This window comes from Thamnophis elegans, unplaced genomic scaffold (assembly GCF_009769535.1).
Source record: "Thamnophis elegans isolate rThaEle1 unplaced genomic scaffold, rThaEle1.pri scaffold_42_arrow_ctg1, whole genome shotgun sequence".
In the NCBI taxonomy this organism is placed as follows: Eukaryota; Metazoa; Chordata; class Lepidosauria; order Squamata; family Colubridae; genus Thamnophis; species Thamnophis elegans.
The window spans coordinates 321,580-328,638 of NW_022473894.1; positions in this window are offsets into that span (position 1 = coordinate 321,580).

The following is a 7,059-nucleotide window of genomic DNA, read 5'->3' on the forward strand; positions in this document are numbered from 1 at the left end:
CCAACTACTCCATCTCTCAGGCTGGGGGGGTGAAATTATACGCCTCTCAGAGAGGGTCCGCAATTTGGGAGTCCTCCTGGATCCCCAGCTGACTTTAGAACACCATTTGTCGGCTGTGACCAGGGGGACCTTTGCTCAGGTTCGCCTGGTGCACCAATTGCGACCCTACCTGGATCGGGAGGCCCTTCAGACAGTCACTCACACCCTTGTGACCTCAAGACTGGATTACTGTAACGCGCTCTACATGGGGCTGCCCTTGAAGAGTGTTCGAAGACTTCAGTTAGTCCAGAATGCAGCCGCGCGAGCGATTGTGGGTGCACCCAGGTACACCCACGTCACACCTATCCTCCGCGAGCTGCACTGGCTACCCATTAGTCTCCAGACCCGCTTCAAGGTGCTGGTCGTTACCTATAAAGCCCTACATGGCATCAGACCTGGGTACCTGAGAGACCGCCTCCTGCCAATTACCTCCCTTAGACCGATCAGATCGCACAAGTTAGGTCTCCTCCGGATTCCATCTGCCAGCCAATGTCGGCTGGCGACTCCCCGGGGGAGAGCCTTCTCTGTTGCAGCTCCAGCCCTCTGGAATGATCTCCCTGTGGAGATCCGGACCCTTACTACCCTCCCGGCCTTCCGCAAAGCCACCAAGTCCTGGCTGCTCCAGCAGGCCGGGGGGCTTGTGAAACATCCAGCCCCACAGAAACTGTGAGTGTTGCGTTCTTTTTAAAGTGTTGTCTTTGTCTATTTATCCCCCTTTCCCTTGTCTATTGTGAGCCGCCCGGAGTCCTTCGGGAGCGGGCGGCATACAAGACAAATAAATAAATAAATAAAATAAATAAACTTAGAAAAATCTCCCCTCAGCCCAAAATGAAGGAGCTCACAAGAAAACGTTAAAGCCCCTGGATTACTCAGAAGGTTAGTTGCTTACTGTAAACTTTCAGGTCAAAGTGTTCGTTGATCGATTCCGAACTTGTTAACGCAATGTTTGCCGTGTATCGGTTACTGTCCTCTTGCTTTAGGTTGCTGAACTGCAGATTACGGCAGTCCCTGGTGGAGTGGATGCGCTCTTTAAATTCTTGGTGGGGGATGAAAAGTTTGCAGGGGTTCATGGGGGCCACCAGGGCGAGAGTCCTGAACCCGCCATTTTTATCATTCCTGGACCAGGAAATGGTTACAAACGGTTTTGATTCATTGAGCTGGAAAGTGACGGATTCCCCCAGAATGCCATTCAGTTGGGTGGCCGAAGTTTCTGTGAGAGCCAAGAGAAGACAAAAGAAGCAAAAAGTGACACAACTATCCAAGGCAACTTGTTTTTTTTTTAATTAGACACTTCAACAAAATAAACAAATACAAAGATCAACAGGAAAAAAAGATTTAAAGCAATCGCAAAGCCCTTAGACTTATATACCACTTCGCAGTCCTTTTACAGCCCTCTCTAACTGGTTTACAAGGTCAGCCTATTTGCCCCCAACAATCTGGGTCCTCATTTCACCCACCTTGGAAGGATGGAAGGTTGAGTCAACCTTGAGCTTCGTGAGATTTGAACTGCCAAATTGCAGGCAGCCGGCAGGCAGCAGAAGTAGCCTGCATTACTGCACTTTAACCACTGCACCACCCACATATCATAAGAAAGAACACACGATAGATGATAAATTGGGGGTTTTAAATATTGTGGAGGTTAGGGCTTTTTAACTTTTCATTAATTAGTTGTAAATAGTTAAATATAAAATATCTCATATTAAAAATATTAAGGATCACTGTTGAACTGCTGGTCAACAAAATATAAATCACTGAATAGTGTTCCATCCATAGAAGCAAGAACCGATCCTGATTTTGGTATTTCATTTATTTAACTTATATCCCACCTTTATTATTTTTACAAATATAACTCAAGATGGCAAACACACTCCTCCTATTTTCCCCACAACAACCCTGTAAGCCCAATATCACTTAGCCCCTTTCTGGGAGGACTTGAAATCACCACCTCCTGGTTTCTAGCCTGGTTCCTTCACAAACTGACTCTTGTAACATTAAAATGTAGATTCTGTCAGAGGTGGGTTCCTACCAGTTCGCACCTATTCGGTAGAACCGGTTCGTCAAATCTCCTGAACCGGTTAGAAGAGGTCCCACCAGTGGACCTGGAAAGCAGGCCACACCTACAGAAGAGGTTCCAAAAGTTTTTGAAATCCACAACTGGAGGAGAGAGATACACACACACAGAGAGAGAGACGGAGAGAGAGAGAGAGAGAGCGAGACAGACAGACAGACAGACACAGAGCGAGAATCACCTAGAGAGACACAGAGGGAGGGAGGGAGAGAGAGGCAAAGACACACACACATACATACATACACACACACACACACAAAGACTCACACAGAGAGAGAAAGAGAAAGAGAAAGAAAAGAAGAAAGAAAGAAAAAGTGAGAGAGAGATGAAAGAAAAAAGGGACAGAGAGACAAAAGGAAGGAGAGAGAGAGAGAGAGAGAGAGAGAGACAGACAGACAGACAGACAGACACAGAGAGAGAATCACATAGAGAGACATGGAGGGAGGGAGGGAGGGAGAGAGAGGCAAAGAGCCACAGAGAGAGAGAGAGAGAGAGAGAGAGAGAGAGAGAGAAAGAGAAAGAAAAGAAGAAAGAAAGAAAGAAAAAGTGAGAGAGAGATGAAAGAAAAAAAGAAAAAAGGGACAGAGACAAAAGGAAGGAGAGAGAGAGAGAGAGAGAGAGACAGACAGACAGACAGACACAGAGAGAGAATCACATAGAGAGACACGGAGGGAGGGAGGGAGGGAGAGAGAGGCAAAGACACACACACACACACACACACACACAGAAGGAGAAAGAGAAAGAGAAAGAAAAGAAGAAAGAAAGAAAGAAAGAAAGAAAAAAGAAAGAAAAAGTGAGAGAGAGATGAAAGAAAAAAAGAAAAAAGGGACAGAGACAAAAGGAAGGAAGGAAAGAGAGAGAGGGGGGGGGAGGGAGAGAAAACACATGGCCGGCAAGCCACTCGCACCAGGTCACATGACCAGGAAGCCACTCCCACAAAGGAGGCCACACCCACAGAGTAGGTTCAAAATTTTTTTGAAACCCACCACTGGATTCTATGCACATATAAGCCCAGATTTTGGATGTGGTATCAGTTAGGTATTATGCCAAAGACTATTACAGCTTAAGAAATCTCCAGTTAACTTTTAAGTCAGGACATTGTTGGGAACATAGAAGCATTTTCCATTCATTCATAGAAGGGATTAAGAGTTGTTGTTGTTTCTAAGAAAAGTCAAGTAACACCTATAAAGGTAATTCTGCCTATTCTGGGGAGATAAACAGTTTGGCAAAATTGAATATCCTAGGTCAGTGTTTCTCAACCTTTTGCTGGCTGGGGAATTCTGGGAGTTGAAGTCCGGACATCTTCAAGTGGCCAAGGTTGAGAAACACTGTCCTAGGTTGACACTGGAATCAAACTTTTCGGACTTGTTTCATTCACGTACGAACTATTTTCTGCAATTCTTGAGCTGTACAGCCTTACTCCCAAGTGTGGAATCCTGCTTGCTCCAGTTCTGAGCCTCGACTGGGAGGGAATGTAGAAGGACCAAACTCCCCCCCCCCCCCGGCCGCACACACACATACACAATCGAAACCGTCACAGAAGTTACCAGCTTGGAAGTGAAAAAGTAGGAGTGTCAGCCAGAAAGCATCCTGGTGTGGCATGCCAGGCACTTTCCTGCTTGGGTTCAAGCAAAGCAAAGACCAGATCCCTGCCACTGGTGGCTCCCACTGGCCCCTCTTGGCTGAGACCTCACAATCCAGTGACTCAGCCTGCATCGTATGCAAATTACTTACCTGGAGGGGGACTAGGTTAAGCTTCCCTGCCCCAAATTTGCTCCTGGGAGTTTTGGCTTCTTTCGAAACTTTGTGTCAAACCTGAAGCGAACCTGGCTGGAGGCCATCTTGGGGGCTTCATGATTGCCACCAGGCCAAAGACGGGGCAGGGAGTGAGTGGGGGGGTGTCAATAGATATTGTGGTTTGGTCTCCAAAACAAAAACTTCCCTGTGGGAACCAAGGTCATTCCAGCAGGGGCCTGAGAGAGAGAGGAAGAGGGGAGTAACCGAGCAACCGGCCAGCACCTCTATTGGACACTGCGACTGATGACCTTGGAGGGGGGGGGGCGAGGGAAAACTTTCGCTTTTTAATTAGGTGAAAACCGTGGGAACTTTCAGAGATGGTTTTCACCAGTTGTACCAATATGATGTGTCCAATAAAATTGTTCTTTGAGGAATCTACCTGGCTTTGGAGTTCTGCTTTCGGTGGGCGCATTACTCGGAACGCTGGATGTATTTTGCAGGCCAACGTCTTCAAGGCAGAACCTCACCCTTGCTTGTCCAGGAAGGGCTGGCACTGCCTCCCTCCGGCAATTTCTTTCTTCAGCTGGTACAAAACTTCCTAGATGGAATATCTGTTCTGACTGAGGCTTCCTGATACAGTAAAATGCACACAATTAAGTCCAAGTTAAGAGCCGAGGTGGCGCAGTGGTTAAATGCAGCACTGCAGGCTACTTCAGCTGACTGCAGTTCTGCAGTTTGGCTGTTCAAATCTCACCGGCTCAGGGTTGACTCAGCCTTCCATCCTTCCGAGGTGGGTAAAATAAGGACCCAGACTGTGTGGGGGCGATATGCTGACTCTGTAAACTGCTTAGAGGGGACTGAAAGCCCTATGAAGCGGTATATAAGTCTAACTGCTATTGCTATTGCTATAAAAACCCTCTTTTTATTTCAAAGGCTGCGAATTATATTCATTCACAGCCCATAATGAGTTCCAAATAGTAGTGAAGAGTTCTACAGTAGACTGCCAAAGTCCTTCGGGATAAGGCTGAGAAGCATCAACTTTCATTTTCTTTGAAAACGCTGCCAAAGACTTAATTGGCCATTAGCTTGGCAAGGCCACACGGAGCACAGAGTCCAAACAGAGTTTCAGAAGGTGAACTGACCAGCATGAACCAAGTTGCTTCTTGCAAAGGCTCGCGTGCCTTTGCCACTCCTTTATGTCCTATGGGAGGAGCCTTACTCCCGAGTCGTCCCTTCTGTTTTAATTGTTCTTGCCTTCTGGCAGCTCTGCGCATGTGCGCACTGGGAACAGGGGGAGCCTGTTCCTCTGCCTTGCTGATGACTGAATCTGGAGGCTCCAGAGGCAGCACATAACTCCCAGATGCCCCTAACCCCCTCTTTGCCTCTGACGCAGAGCCCTCGTCTGAGCCTTCCCCAGACTCCAGGACTGGCCCATGTTCCTCCCCAACCTCCCACTGTCCGAATCTGCTGCCAGCTCCGCAGGCTGCCAGTAGACCACAACCATATTTGGATTGGAATGGTTGTCCCAAAGGTGCTTCTTCAAAAGGCAGCTGGACCTTCTTGGGTTTTTCTTGAAGATGTTTCACTTCTCCTTCAAGAAGCTTCTTCAGTTCTGAAGCTTCTTAAACTGAAGAAGCTTCTTGGATGAGAAGTGAAAGATCTTCAAGAAAAACCCAAGAAGGTCCAGCTGTCTTTTGAAGAAGCACCTTTGAAGAAGCACCTTTGGAACAACCATGAACTGGATGACTGAGAAGCTCCACAGATAATTGGCACTGTTGCTTTCTGGAGAGACTCGTCTGGTCTTCAAGAGGGCAATACTCCTATTATGGCCCTCCAGATCTCCAAGGGCCTTTCCAACTCTTATTATTCCATGATTTTTTCTTTAATTCAAGTGGATTTTTAGAGTCCTATGATCTTGGCTGAAATGCTGAGGGGGGGGTCCCCAAGCCACAATTTCAAAACTGGACTGGACAATGTTTACTGCAGTGAAGAGAAGACAAGTGGAGGGATTCCTTTCTTTGGTGGGGGCTGCAGCCCCTCCCTTCCTTCCCTGGGATCTTCGGTCCCAAGGCCTTTTTCATGGAGAGAAGAATGTACCAGAACAAACATCCATTAAGAAGACTCTCCTGGATGCCTTACTAATCAGATTTTCTGCCCTGCAGGTGACTTTGACATTCAGATCCTGGGAGGTGACCTTGATCACTGGAACATCGGGTGCGTGAGAATGGCGGTAGATGGGGGATTCCCGGCTGAATCTCACCCTGTCTTTCTAGTCCCCTGTGGAGCAATTCAGCTGCCAGGCTCCCTTTCCAGCCCCGTCCGGAGTGCAGGTCACTCTCATCTCAGAGTCCAGCAAAAACTCTGAGCAGCAGATGGAGAACAGTGTTAGCAAACCTTTTCGGCAGCGAGTGCATGCTCTGGAGTGCCGCAAACTGGAAGAGGAGATACCCAGTATGCATGCGCACCAATGTTCCTTCTAAGCTTCCAAGTGCTGTGCAGTTATTTTTAATGTCACAGCGTGCTATGATTGTGCATGTGGCACCACTCCACTCAGGATGGGGGAACCACATTGGGACCTTCCTTTCTTCCTTCTTTCTTTCCTTCCTTCCTTCCTTCCTTCCTTCCTTCCTTCCTTCCTTCCTTCCTTCCTTCCTTCTTCCCTTCTTTCCTCCCTTCCTTCCTTCAGGATGGAAGTGGCTTTCCGAGCTTTGCCCCCTCCCCTCTCCTCCCGATTGCCGCCCACCGCCCCTTGGCGAAGCCTCACCTTCGCGAAGCCTCACCCCTTTGGCGAAGCCTCACCTTCGCTCAGCGGAGCTGGCTGGCCAACCCAAGTGCGCAAGCCAGGCGCCCACAGATGTGCCCAGCCCGGACGGTCGCCCCCCCCTTTCCCATTCCTTGAGTGGATGTAGAAATCATAGACCCCTCCCCAGCGAAAGCCATGCAATGTTTAGCATGTCAAGATCTCTCCAAGCCATCAGGGGTCTTTCCCTCCCCTCTGCCCAATGAAAAAAAATTCCGGTGCTCAGGCATGAAAATGTGCCACTCAAACACTATACCTTTCCGCGCACACTGAAAAAAAGTTAGAGGGAACATTGTTGCGCACACTGTGGAGCTACACTTCCAGTTTCTGGCACATGCATGTGCAACGGCCACACTTCTGGATTCTGGCATGCACGCCCGCATGAAAACCAGCTGGCCAGCACGCATGCGCACAC